We start from the raw sequence: 15079 nt of genomic DNA, 5'->3' as shown, positions 1-15079 counted from the left end.
TTTTGTACATATAGGAGGCACTAGATATTACACACTGTCTCTTCAACAGAGAAAATATTCAACTTTCTGTCAGGACCAGAAAGGAAACAGGACCCAATTGCATTACGCTTCTCACAGTTTCATTGGAAGAAAGGAAAGGGTTGCACCCACGATCCGGTGATTGTTGGGCGCAGGAAGCAGGTCGTTCAGAACGCAGAAGTGGGACTTCTGTGGCGAGCGATGGCGGTGTCGGGGACAAAAAAACAGGTCGAAAGTCGGGACTGGTTAGCAAAAACGTGGTCAAGATAAAAAAACGGGTCGAAGCCGGGAAACAGACGGGAGCAAAAACAGGTGTGAGTCAGAGTCGAAAAAGCTTGCCTAGAGTACACTGAGTTTCGCAGACGGACTGACAACAGGTGACAGAAAGGAGTGGGTTTGAATAGGGACAGGGAGCCAATCAGAGTGGGCAATAATCATGACACTTTCAACTTTTTTAAGAACACTTAAAACGATGCACTCCACCTTTAATAATCATGCAATGAAACAAATTTCAAAAATTGCATTTTTTTAAGAGTTGGCGGATGAACAACGGACTCCAGCACCATACAACAGGGTCTATCTATGCACGGCGTTGCAGAAAACACGCTGTTTCTGACATTAAGACTTTCCAGACCTTGTGCGTTTTATCATAAACTACTTTTCTCAGGCCATTTCCATGCAGGAGTGACAGAGCACTACAACAATCCCATACATTTGGTAAAATTTGGAATTCCTTTTGCACATTCGGGAGGACTACATACACACAAGAATAGACAGCTGATGTTTAACATCTATTTACAGTATCTAAGGAATGAGGGGAGTGGGTTTTTAAAACCTCTTTCCCCAGTGGGAAGATTAATTTAGAATGCACAGTGTAGGAATGTGTGCTTAATGAGGCACGTTCATGTGAGCTCTCGTGAGACAATTGGGGAGGTGTGGAATGTCCTGGAGTTCGGAGGAGAGGAAAAGAGGACCAAATTCCAATTTGTTGCCTCATTTTTCCCTTTTGCATTCCTTTTGGGTCATACACTAAATATCGGGTGAGCGTGTGCTCAAAGTATGGGAAAAGGCTCCTGAATCAATCACTCCCCCCTTTGGCAATGAAAGCAAATTACAGCCCAGTGATGATATTGATTGATGGGCATCTGAGCCAGAAGGTCACCTTCACAGGGTAGGCCGGGTACAAATCAAAGCTGGGCTGAAAGACAAACTTGCAATGATAGAATCGGAGAGAAAATGCTGTTACAAAATGTACTATCTTACTTGTACTATCTTACTTATACTGTCATAATGTAATGTCAAGTAAGTTCAATGTAAACGCTACCTGGGCGACTGTTCAAATCAGTGTTGTTTTTTTTAACCAATGTGCTGGGGCACATTAGTGTGCCGTAAGACCTTATCTGCAGGATATTTGACCAAATGATCTTTGAAGAAAAAAAAAAAAGCATGCTATTATTAAGTATCTCTGTGCTTTTACATTGATCGGCTGAATAACTCTAACGTTCATCCATGTCAGTAGGTGGCAGCAGATTACTCTTCTATTATGTTTTTTTTTTATACTCATTATTTGCTCGTGATGTAGCACAGGGAAATAGATTATAAGAAGAAAATGTTCAAGATTGTATTACAGAAAAAGGGAAAAATAAAATTAAGTAAAATTAAAATATTGCACATAATTTTGCTGACTTAAATTGTATTCTTATTTTACTAAAAACAAAATTTAAAAAAGCAAACAAAAAAGAGGTAAAACATTTTTTAGGTTATTTTAATTTTTTTTGTTATTCTCCTAAAAAAAACAAAGATGAAAATATAGTAGAACTTGAAAAATTACACAGAAAAGTCCACATTTCAACAACATTGCCCTTTTTTCAGCTTTAAAGTCCCCTTTTGACAATGTTCATATACACATATTCCATCCATCCATGATCCGCACCGCTTGCCCTCAGTAGGATCATGGGGATGCTGGAGCCCATCCCAGCTGTCTTCGGGTAGTGGGCAGGGGACCCCCTGAACTGGTTGTCAACCAGTCGCACGGCGCACAGAGACAGACAACTCACTCGCTCATTCACACCTAGGGACAATTTGGGCCTGACATGCATGTTTTTGGAATGAAACCTGAGTGCCCGGAGGAAACCCACGCAAGCACTGGGAGGATATGCAAACTCCGCACAGGAGTATTCGATCCCATGACCTCAGAACTGTGCCGCTGACGCGCTAGCCACACAGCCGCCATGCCTGCTATACATATATTAAGTGGGCAAAATGGTTTTACTAAAGAAAATGTTCTCCTGTGAGATCTTTATTATTTCATTTTGTGTTAGAAAATATTTGTCTTATTTTACTACCCTGTATTGTTGGCAAAATGTCAAATTTATGGAGTCAATACAACTCCTGGTGTCAATTTATAGAGGACCAAGTATCACCATTTAAAAACACATAAAAGTAAAAAAATAATGTCGATTGTCAGGATGAGAATGGACACAGGACCCGATTGCGATACGTTTCCCACAAGTTTTATTAAAGGAAAGAGGAATCTGGCGTTTGCTAGGCGCGGGAAGCAGGTTGCTCTGAATGCGGAAGAGAGTCTTCCGTAGCGAGCGATGGCGTTGTTGGGAACGGAAAAATGGGTCAGTAGCCGGGACAGAAGAGCAAAAACGTGGTCGGGTTGGAAGCGAGTAGACGTGGTCGGGGACAAAAGAGGCTGGAGTCAGGGTCGAAAAAGGCTTGCCTAGTGTTAACTGAGGTTCGCAGACGGACTGACAAAAGGGGACATATAGGAGTGGGTTTAAATAGGGACAGAGAGCCAATCAGAGTCCAAGGCAGTTGGCGCCAAAGGAGCAGGCACAGGTGAATCACATCGGTAATCATGACAGAACCCCCCCCTTAAGGGACGGCTCCAGAAGTCCAAAAAAAGAATCAGGAACACCAAAATCAAAAAGAAAAAGTAACAAAAAGAGGGCACCACATAGTGAGAAGCCCCCTGAGTAGCCCATGAACTGGTTGGAGATATATCATAGGTCATTGTGATTTTTGAGGAAGTGCCATTTCTAACTTGCATGATGTTTAGTGGTTGCATACCTGCCAACCTCAGCCAATTCCCCTTATTAAATAAGAAACAAATCTTACAAATACAACGCAGCACCAGTACCCACAGCAAGACAGACTATGTGGAATTTATCCAAAGTTTATTTTATTTACCGAACATTTAATCTAGCATTTTTCTTACGCTTTCCCCACTGATATTATACCGATCTTGATTGAAGCCGAAATGGGCAAGACGGGATCGGTCTGACAAAAAACGAGTTGTTTTAATTTATTAAATTCCTGTACAATAATTATTTCACGGCGTACAAATTTACACAAATGTGTAAGTTGACAAGTACGTGGATAACTGAGCTTATTTTCACCTCTAATAATGGCAACCCGGTTATAACATAGCATAACATAGTAATAACATTTTATTTTAGAAATGTCAAGTTAAGTCATGTTTATTTGTGACGCTCTTAATCACGGGGAGTCTCAAAGAGCTGCACAGACAACAGATTATTGCAAACCACAGACTATTAGCACACCATCCCCTGATCTAAAACCTACATGAGGGCAAGGGAAAACTAAAAAACCTCAACATGAGGAAAATGAAGAACCTTTGAGAGGGGACCGCACATGAGGTAATCCCCCTTCCAGGATGACCAGGCTGCAACGGATGTGGCATTAACAAAAAATAAAATTATTGAACTATGATTTAAAATAAGAAAAAAACGGATGACCAAGTATGCAATGAATGTAGCATTAGCAAACATTACAGTGCTCTTTTTAGTGGGTCGAGGTGGAAGAGCCGCTTCTGGAAGAAGAGACGTAATTGTTATCACTAGGAGCTTATTTAAGTGAGAGGAGCGACTCGGTAAAGGCAGTTAAATTCTGCAAACTAGTGTAACACAAAACAGAGGACACACAGATGACTGGCAAAATGAGTGAAATGAATGATAACAGTCCTTCTTTGAACGTTTCTTTTTTTCCTGTCTTTTTCGGCTCCACTTGGCACCTTTCTGCTCTCCATCGTACCTGAACCCATATTCATTCCTCGTTGTTGATTTTCCCACCAATGGCGCCACCAGGGGTAACATCAAATATTATACAATACACCAAAGTAGATGGATAGCTGTTTCCTTAAATCTTTCTAAAAGTTTCCCTTGACCTTCTTACGTCAATAACCTAAAATGATGCTTCTTAGTTTTGGTGTGCTACCCCAAGATTTTAAGAGGTCCCATCTGGCCACCCCTTTGAGACATTTCTGAAGGCGCCATTATTTACCGCTACAGAATACAAGAGGAGTGGATCAGTGATCTAAAAGTGATCCGTGAAACATGACTTTGTCGCTATCTGGTGGCACGTTGGTGTCAAGGAACTTTGAAGTGAGTTGAGAAGCTTTGTAATGACAAAACCATTTGACATATTCTTGCTACAACGTGTGACATACTGATTACAGTATCCTTTGATAACATCATATGACATTTACTACGCCTGCGTTTAATCATTCTCGATTGCTATTTTCAGTGGCGCCACCAAATGGTGGCCAGGGGTCGCCACGGCCCCACCCCTATACATTTAAGAAGTATGCTCCATAAACTCATGTCACATACTATAACATTTTAGCAAGGCTAATTCCTCAATGTCTGTACTAAGAAGGGCTATTACTGAAAAAAGACCATACATGAAATACACAATATTATAAAAAAGCACATTAGCAAAGGCTACAGGTAGTCATATATCGGACCTCTGATTAAAAAGGTTTTAAGTTTATATTTTAAAAAGGACCCATTTTTACCCTTCCTTTGGTTCAGTAGGTAAACAGTTCCCGGCTTTAATTGCTAAAGAATATAGAACAATAAACCATACAAAATCCCCCCCAACCTTGTACAGTCAAAGCTGATTGTCTAAAAGTAGTTTTCTGCCAGTACCCGCTCTGAGCTACTCTGGTTCTGGAGACCACTGTCATGATTACCGATATGCTTCACCTGTGCCCGCTCCTTTGGCACCAACTACCTCAGACTCTGATTGGCTCTCTGTCCCTATTTAAACCCCCTCCTATCTGTCCCCTGTTGTCAGTCCATCTGAGAACCTCAGTTAACGCCAGGCAAGCCTTTTTCGACCCTGACTCCAACCTGTTTTTTGCTCCTGTCTGTCCCCCGGCTTCGACCTGTTTTTGATCCTGACGCAAGGCAAGCCTTTTTCGACCCTGACTCCCACCTGTTTTTTGCTCCTGTCTGTGTCGACACGTTTTTGATCCTAACCACGTCTACTCTCCCGTACGGCTTTCAACCCTTTTTGTCCCCGACCACGTCTACTCTCCTTCCTTGGCTTACGACTCGCTTACGACCACGACCACGTTTTTGCTCTCCTGTCCTAGCTTTTTCCGTTCCCGACATCGCCATCGCTCGACACGAAAGATCCACTTCCGCGTTCAGAGCGACCTGCTTCCCGAGTCCAGCAATCACCAGATCGTGGGCGCAACCCTTTCTCTTTCTTCCAATAAAACTTGTGAGAAACGCAATGCAAGTGGGTCCTGTCTCCGTTCTGGTCCTGACACCCACAGCCCTGAGGGGAACTATGCTCTCACTAACAACCTGAGGGGCCTCTTTTGCAAGCATTTATATTCATATTTGTTGGCGACCCACTGGCCACCCGCTCGCCGGTATATCATCAGATTTTTGTAGCGCCAGTTACGAATTTCATCACAAATTCACAGCCAGGCAATCAGTTTGTCCAAGATTAAATTAATCCAAACTGCCTTGAGAAGTACCATGACTGATGAGCGTTTAAGCAATTTAGGGGTTTGAAGTGTTGAATCACGAAGGGATAGGGCCATAAATCTTGATGACTTTGTGGATGTGTTTTCCAAAAAGCTAGCAGATGAATAAAACTGTTAGGAAACATACTGATAGCCTGGTCATCAAAATAAGAGAATTTGGATCCATTTTGGCAAGCTCTTTTGGCATTTTTTGCTCAGTATATTTGTTCAGACAATTCAGTAAATATTTTTGAATTACATTAAGCAACAATATGAGTGTATGTTGCACATACGGCATAGTCTGGCAATCTGTTGATTCCTGTTGGGAAGTACTTTTTAGGTTTTGTTTGTTCAGAAATAATTGTTTTTGTGCTACATTAAGTCATTACATTAAGTAATGATATGAGAGTTAGTTGCACATAGCCTGTGTCATGATTACTGATGTGACTCACTTGTGCCTGCTCATTTGGCGCCAACTGTCGAGGGTTTTGATTGGCTCCCTGTCAGTATTTGAACCCAGTCCTGTCTGTCCCCTGTGGTCAGTCCGTCTGCGAACCTCAGTGAATACTCGGCAAGCCTTTTTCAGCCCTCACTCCCACCTGTCCCGTTTTTGCTCCCGTCTGTCTCCGGAGACCGGCTACGACCTGTTTTGATCGCGACCACGTCTGCTCTCCCGTTCCGGCTACGACCAAATTTGATCTCGACCACGTCTGCTCTCCCGTCCCAGCTTACGACTTGTTTCTGATCCCGACCACGTTTTTGCTCCCCAGTCCCCTGTCCCAGCTACCTGTTTTTACGTCCCTGACGCAGCCATCGCCCGCTATGGAAGATCCAATTCCGTATTCGGATCCCAATCCGATTGCGAGAGCGAGTTGCTTCCCGCGTCCAGCAAGCACTGGATCGCAGACGCTGCCCTTCATCTTTCCTTCAATAAAACTTGTGAGAAACGTAACGCAATTGGGTCCTGTTTCCGTTCTGGTCCTGACAGCCTGGTAGTCTGCTTGTGTAACATTGTGTTTGGAAATATACAGTAGAAATATTGTCCCTGTACTTACCTTTATTATATCTGCCACCACCCAATTATTGTTTTGTTTTGTTAAATGTGCACTTTATGCCTAATATATAGTTGATTGGATCCCTTAACCACTAGGGGGCTAGGAGCACCATTTACTGTGGCGGGTTGTGGGCAAGTACTGCCTGGTAGTGCCCATTTATTTCCACCCGGTCTCAAACCGGGGACCTTTTGCATGTTCGGCGAAAGTGCTAACCACATCACTACGGAAACATTACACAATAAAACAGAATTGTTGTGGAACTCAAAATGTTGACTGGATTGTTATGGACTGTGCAAATTAAATTATTAGTAACATCAAATTTTACACAATACACCAAAGTATATCAGTAGCCAGGGCATCACTGCGGCTGAGTGGTTAGCATGTCCGCGGCAGAGTTCTGAGGTTATGGGATCCAGATAACAGCCTTCCTGTCCGGAGTTTGCATGTTCTCCCCATGCTTGCGTGGGCCTCCTCCAGGCTCTCCAGTTTCCTTCCACATTTCAAAAACAATTATGTCAGGTTCATTGGCCGGTCCAAATTGCCCCTAGGTGTGAATGAGCGAGTGAGTTGTCGGTCTCTGTGTGCCCTGCGACTGGTTGGCAACCAGTTCAGGGTGTCCCCTGCCCACTGCCCGAAAATGGCTGGAATGGGCTCCAGCACCCCTGTGACCCTACTGAGGATAAGCGGTGCAGATAATGGATGGATGGATATCAATACCGTGTTCTTAAGTCTTCTTTTGATAGTTGGATTTTAGTTTTGATGAACCACCCCAAGATTTTAATTCTGGCCACCCCTAGGAAATATTTCTGGATGCGTTGCTGGCTATTTCTGACCTGGTTCTAAACTTTTAAAAGCATTGTACTGTACGCGCTACCTTGAACGCAACACCAGAGGACCGAACTACGCAAGTGCGGGTGAAAGATTCAGTTGCCTTCTCCGTGTTTGAAATTTAATAATGACGACATGGAGCCTGGTTCGCTCAAAATAAACTGCATCACTCACGCAACGTCGGGTTATGTCTAATTGTCAAGGTCTAGGGTGGTCCGAGGCCTTATGGTGAAATAAAAGGAAGTGGTTCATTACCACACCGCACCCACAATTTTAGGGACTTTTTGACACCAAGCGCCATATTTTTTTTGCTTCACAGCAGAACTTATCTACGGAGGTTCTCCATACTTATCAGCATCACACCTCTGAGATATTGTCGGGGCGTGTTTGGTGTGAGCAAGAGATTGAGTGCGGCGCTGTCGCGGAGTCCTGCGCGTGTGGCGGAGGGTGGGAATGGAAATGGGTGCGGTGGGAGTGTCCGGAGGAAGCCACCGGCAGCACTGACAGACACCAGGCACCGCGACAACTCTCAAGCCGAACCGGACCGACATCTGTCAGCTCGTCTTCCTCCAGGAAAGCCTTCAAAACAAAACAAAAACCTCAACTCGTTTGACCTCGACTTTTTAAGGTGCGTCCTACCCACGCGTGGAACGAGTTAGTACGAAGCCCTCGTGCTGTCGTTCGTTCAACTTTTGCTAATGTTTCCTGATTTCAAATGTGTCGAAAAGGAGTTGCTGGAGCGCCAAACACCATTTTGGTGCTATTTTGGGAAGTTTTTGAAGGGTTTCTGTCACTATGTCGCGTTTTGGAGTGTGTAGAAAGTGGGTGGAAACGCAACGCCGTTTATATGACAACATTTAAACAAAGTTCGTAATGAAAGGCGCCCACTGACCTCGTTTCCGATTCCGAATAAAACGCTTAGAGTAATATTAGTTCGTCGTTGATGTCTATAATAGTCCTGCAATCTCATTCATGACGTCACAGCTGCTTCTGACGATTGACGTTGCGCCATCATCACCAAGTGATTCAGAAAAAACTTTCTTAAAGGGGCAGTGCGTAACATTTGACAACTAGTTGTCTCTTCATTGTGTATGGCAGTGGTCGGTAACTCAAAATGTTAAAAGAGCCATAACGAACCAAAGGAAACAGAACAAACAACAAATGCAAGAAATTGAAAGCCTCATATATAAACTTATTTTCAAATTAACAGCAAAGGGGGTTTGTTACATGAAAGTTAGTCATTTAAGATGTATTCCAAATATTTGTAAAACATTAAAAAACCATGAACTTATATATATCCATTCATCCATCCATTATGTGTACCGTTTATCCTCAGTAGGGTCGCGGGGGTGCTGGAGTCCAATCCAGCTGTCCTCGGGCTTTGGGCAGGGGACACCCCGAACTGTTTCCCTCATATATATATATATAAATTTATCACAATCTTTTTTCCACCCAGGAATGCAAAAGAAAGAATACAAATAAATAATACAAAATGAGTCACCTGCATAATTTTTCCTTTAATTCCTTTTTGCCCAGCTTTTTGTTTAGTTGTTGGTTTTAAGGTACCCGTACTGGCTAAATGCCCGACAATTATGTCAGCTCCCTCTAGGTGAGGGTCATGACAGGTAAATTAAAGTTTCACTGATTTGTCTTGCGTGAAAAATGAGTGCAAAAGCACAAGGAAGAGAACAATGGAGACTCAAAGTGATCCAACATAACTGTTTTGTATCTAAATTGTTTCGCCCAGCCTTTCGTAAAATGTTTGGACTCGTAGCAGCGAGGTGTCAGACAATTATGTCAGCTTCCCCTAGGTGAGGTTTGTGTTATGTACAATAAATACACATCTTTTTAACCTATGAGTATATTTTCAAAATGCACGTTAATATGATAGTTGATGTACTTTTGCTGATTTTCCAAATAAATAGTTTATTGTAATTAATTTTTTTTTAACCACTAATAATAGACCTTATCCCCTTAAAATTCCCAGAGAATTGTCAGATTACTGCTGCAGTTGAGTGTCTATTTTAAGAACTAAAATCAAGGTATAATAGGGCTGTCCCAATGACATTTGTATTAGTCCAATTTATTTAATACTCTGTGCCTGCCAAGACAGAATCCCAAACCATTTAAACAAATTCATTACAAATTTTTTCAAAGTAGGCATTATAGATGCACACAATTATACTGCAACAATATCATGTTTTACATAAAAACGCAGTTGTTTGCATTTCAAGTGGCTTATTGAATCGGGCGTTTTAAAAGAACCTTTGTTCCTTCCCAAATGCGATATGATGATCTTGCACTAATTACAAATTGCTGTTGAAATTGGAGCGGCTTTTGTAAATAAATGTAAATGATATGCATTTATATCATGCTTTTCAGGTCACTGAAGACCTCCCAAAGTGCTTTACAGTTAGCTTCACAATTACCCATTCACGCACACACACACCGATAGCAGCGTCAGCCATGCAAGGCAACTACCTGCTAACCGGGGGCGTTGTCTTGCCCAAGGACACTTCGACATATAACAGAGAAGAGCCGGGAATCGAACTTGCGACCTCTTGATCCCAAAACGAGTGCTTTACCTCCTTATCCCTATCATGGCCAAATTTCTAGCACTTTTTAAGAACTTTCAAAGCAGATATTCTAATTTTGCCAGTAACATTAAAACAAGAAATCCGGTGTGAATCATTCATCAGTAACGTTTTTGTTTGTTTACTTTTTCCTGAAAATGGCGCAATGACCTGTGCATAGTATACATCATTTTATTTTGGTAACGCCTTTCTACCTGAATAGTTTTTTCATCATCAATAACTTTTTATTAATAATGATGATTATAGTGTTATCTTTTCCTGCTACTAACTGTAGCAGGAGACTGCATGTCAATGAACGACACATCTACAATTATAGTAATACTCTGATCATTTTGGCTCTCTACGAATCAGCAGGATATGGTGTAATGAGATAGGATTTCCGATCATGGGGATTGGGGATATCCCTAGTTTATAATTTTGCAGGTGTGGATTGTTTGAGGTGTAGAAGAAAAAGATTTGAGGTCTGAGTGCTCTGGGAATGCAAGTTGAAGTGTGCCGTAGTTTTAGTCTCTCTTTGTGAGCCAGTCATAAGGTCAAGCCACAGACAGGTTGATAATTGGGCTTTACTTCAGGGAGTTCCCCATCCATCCATTATCTGCACCGCTTATCCTCAGTAGGGTCACGGGGGTGCTGGAGCCCATCCCAGCTATCTACGTGCAGTGGGCAGGGGACACCCTGAACTGGTTGCCAGCCTTTCGCAGGGCACACAGAGACAGACAACTCACTCGCTCATTCACACCTAGGGACAATTCGGACCGGCCAATTAACCTGACATGCATGTTTTTGGAATGTGGAAGAAAACCAGAGTGCCCGGAGAAAACCTACGCAAGCATGGGGAGAACATGCAAACTCCACACAGGAGGTTCGATCTTGTGATCTCAGACCTGTGGCGCACACGCGCTAACCACTGCTCCACCGTGCTGCACGGAGTTCGCCATAATATTACCAAATTTACGGCAATAGACGTCAACATTTTTCGGGCAGTAAAAGAGGTATCATGGTACTGCTTCTCTGTTCATTTTGTCAAGGAAAAAAGGATTCTTTCTGAGTCTTAAAACTGATTTAAAAGCTGAAGACTTCTATGAGATGATTGGAAAATGCAGCCACTTTTAGCTTTGTTGTTACCAATCACAACAAAATAATATAATTGGCTTCAACGACATGCAACTTGTCCCAAACTGGGACATTGTGGTGTTTAGTTATAATAGACCATTGAACAATGTTAAGCCTCTCGTTGTTGTCAATTTTGTAATATCAGATTTTCATTGTCTGTCAAGCCTTGAGTACGTTACGCTCAGTGTTTTGTTTTTCATGTTATGTTGCTTCATGTTATTTTTCGTCAACTCCCAAATCATGGTTGGAGATTGGTCCAAATAACCCGCGATTAAACTGTGAAAATAATTTTCAAATACTGCAAGTTTTTAGCTTGCAATGCAAGGTTATCAAAAAACGTCAAGCCTGAATTTATCTTTATGTGGCGTGGACCGGGCAGCACGGCGGATGAGTTGTTAGCGCTTCTGCGGCACAGTTCTGAGGTCATGGGCTCAAAACCAGCTACCGACCTTCCTGTGTGGAGTTTGCATGTTCTCCCCGTGCTTGCGTGGATTTCCTTCGGGACCTCCGATTACCTCCCACGGTCCAAAAACATGCATTTCAGGTTAACTGGCCGGTCCAAAATGTCTTTAGGTGTGAATGAGCGAGTGAGTTTTCGGTCTCTGTGTGCCCTCCGACTGGCTGGCAACCAGTTCACGGTGTCCCCTGCCCACTGCCTGAGGACAGCTGAGATGGGCTCCAGCACCCTGGCAGCCCTACTGAGGATAAGCACTGCAGATAATGGATGGATGGATGGAGGGTGGCGTGGACCTTTTCTTCTTATTTAAACAAAAAGTATATTTGCATATTCTCAGAAAGTGTCACATAAGTTCCTTCCACTTGTAATAAAATCAAATCATTGATTATTTAATATAATATTCGCAATGTGGCATAAAGCAATCAAAAAATGCCTGGAACTCCTTTTTTTGGGGGGTGGGAGGCAAAATCCCGTCTGTAGTCTCAGCTATTTAGACAATGAATGGAACGGTTGTGCTCTGCTCTCAGCCCGTCACAATCATCTGATAACAAATCTTAACAGCTGTAATGACAGATTGCTGATACATGGTGTTCATGTTTGACTTTGATTTAGTGTTCATAAGTGGAGCTAAACACAAAAATAAAAAAGTGTGAAGAAATGCACCAAAAAGTATGGGGGGATGTTCCTCTGTTCTCGATTTGGTTAGAACAGCTGACCTGCTGCCTCAAGGTCATGTAGAGGACAGGACTTTTAGCATTGAGAGCTTGTCCGCAGCTGCCACCTGGAACTCGGCTGTAAATTTGATTTAATCCTTTTTAAATGACACCGCCCATTTGGGGATGAACAGTGCTGATGCAGGGCTGCGTGGTGCTGACCGAAAAATGCTATTTTGATCTGGAAGGACATGAAAAAGAAGAAAGTCAGCATATGTGTGAACAAGAAAATGTTAAATGTTCTAACCAGGCCAAATAGCTACAGTTTCTTGCGTTTCTTGTGTGGTTGTCAATATAATTTTCCAAAACGTTTTCCCCTCTTCCGGGGCAGATTGTTTTCGTGGACTGCCCTTACATAGTGTCTTTTTTCCCCTTCTTCTGCCTCCTGGGGCTTCTTCGCAACCTCAATGTGATGTTTTTTGGTGATATTTTTGGTCTATGACAAAGTTGTGGTTTAGCCCAGATGTCGGCGTACTTTTACACTGCAAGCTCCAAACTGTTCCAGTCAGACATGCGTGAAATTGTTCTTTTTTCTTTTAGAAACGTGATGTCAGTGTTATCATTTACAAAGGCTTCTTTCTGAAGTTCATACATAAAATCAAAATTTAAAACGACTAACTAATCCTATGTAGCGTTTTTTTACTCTGTTTTGCTAGGACAATATAGTCAAGTCATGTTTATTTGTATAGCCTTTAATCACAAAGATTCTCAAAGGGATGCACAGACCACAGATTATTGCAAACCACAGACTATTATTACACCATCCCCTGATCTAAAACCTACACAAGGGCAAGGAAAAACTCAAAAACATCAACATGAGGAAAATGAGGAAACCTTGAAAAAGGGACTGCACATGAGGTCATCCCCCTTTCAGGATGACCAGGCTGCAAAGGATGATTCAATAACAAATAATACACAGATATTTCAACATAAAATATAGGTTATTCATCTGCTATAGAATAGTAATCATTGCTTTTTCACATATTCGTTGTTACTGATATTGGACTTGTGTTTGTTTTTCAGTTTTCTGCTTTTTTCATATTACATCCGGTGTATGTCCTTGGTCTAACATTCTTCTCTTCCTTCTCTATTGTTGAGTTTGTTCCTTCTTTTGAAAGAAGCACCATAAAGAGCATCCAAAAAAGCTCCGGAATGGAAAAGTATACACCTGGTATCTTTGGTTGACCGCTATACTACAGATGTGGTCAAGTTTTGTGCAACCCGAAAGGGATATTTCTTCCAAAGATAGTTTTGAAATTCTAAATTATATGGTACTTCTGGTAAAGTGTTTGTTTCTCAGAGGATATAACTGTATGTCTTGACTCTTCAGTGCGGTTAATTGTTCACTAGAACCAAGGTTATCTGGTTGAATACATAGTACTGCACATGTTGTAATTGAATCAGCCCACACTAAAAAGTAGTCATTCTAATTTTATACTCATGTTCTAAATAGAAAACTCAAGACAAAATGTTTAATGTCATTCAGTCAGTTATATTTGAATGTGATTTTGTGTTTGTAACACAAAGAGAGAATACGTGGGAAGTTTTAGCCTGTGAATTTGGGACTCCCATTGGTACTGTGAACCCTGCCCTGATGGGAATAAATGTTAGGAGTTACTGCTTAGAGAGTGCACTGCAGCGGTAACTTCTGTGGGATTGGAAACCACCCTTGAAATGACTCAAGAGCTGCACCAGCCTCATTTCCATTTTTGTATATGGAGTCTATTTTTTGCTCTTTCTATTTTGAAACCTGTTGAAAAATGAATTTAGTACTAAGCTTTTTATATATTCAATATAGATTAATGATGGTGCCTGAATAATAGTGTCCTCTTTCATTGAATTCTCATGTAATGGGGATTTTTATACCAAGGAAATTGGTCTTCTGTGCCTGCTGGAAATGAAAGATTACTGATAGAGCCATGAGAAAACTATACAGACACTGCCCGACTATTGAACGAGTTAGGTTCCGGACGATCGTTCGTAAGTTGAATCTGTTTGTAAGTTGCTTCAGTGTTTAAGGCTTGTAAAAGTATGTTTAACCTGTATTGTTTTGTACTAAAACATAAACATTTAATAAAATAGTGTGCTCTATAAAGATAAATAAAGTGAGGTTTTACCTACTTTTTTACTTGCGCTTCAAAAGGTCCTGCTCCGTGTTGGAGAGTGGCTGAAAAAAAGCAATCTAACCATTTTCTCAACCGCGTCAAGCTTTCTTATTCCACTTTCATTTCAAATAAACGGCTCCCCTTTTCTTTACACTTTACACCAACCATATTGAATGGATGCACGAGATATTAAACAATAAAAACGTCATAGTTTGATACAGTACACGTTGTTATGATTACACACAAACCACGAAGTAAAAGCCGGATTTCTTCTTCCGGGTGGATGTACTGTACAGTACTGTCCACTACTCGGAAAAAGGTGCACACAATACAAAATCTAACTTACAGCAATGCCCGGATATTTTTCGACATCCCGAAAAAAATTATAGTTTCTGCCGGAATTCTTAA

At 41.7% G+C, this 15079-nt stretch overlaps 1 protein-coding gene and 1 long non-coding RNA gene across 2 annotated transcripts in view; one reads left to right on the top strand and one right to left on the bottom strand.

Annotated features, from left to right (window-relative positions):
• Positions 1-6986: 6986 nt before the first annotated feature.
• Positions 6987-8545, bottom strand: LOC148358552 (uncharacterized). The gene is made up of 3 exons (XR_015851461.1): positions 8333-8545; positions 8053-8268; positions 6987-7351 (listed from the first exon to the last, which is right to left on the bottom strand). It is a non-coding gene; the product is annotated as an uncharacterized LOC148358552 (long non-coding RNA).
• The window catches only part of LOC148358550 (unconventional myosin-Ic-like), a 77488-nt gene continuing 70419 nt past the window's right edge, over positions 8011-15079 (top strand). Inside the window, exon 1 of the mRNA XM_088344962.1 lies at positions 8011-8317. The gene's annotated coding sequence lies outside the window, so the exon portion shown is untranslated. The remainder of the gene's footprint in view (positions 8318-15079) is intronic.

This window comes from Urocampus carinirostris, chromosome 10 (assembly GCF_059441175.1).
Source record: "Urocampus carinirostris isolate Australia breed hairy pipefish chromosome 10, RoL_Ucar_1.0, whole genome shotgun sequence".
In the NCBI taxonomy this organism is placed as follows: Eukaryota; Metazoa; Chordata; class Actinopteri; order Syngnathiformes; family Syngnathidae; genus Urocampus; species Urocampus carinirostris.
This window is presented reverse-complemented; position numbering and strand designations above follow the sequence as displayed.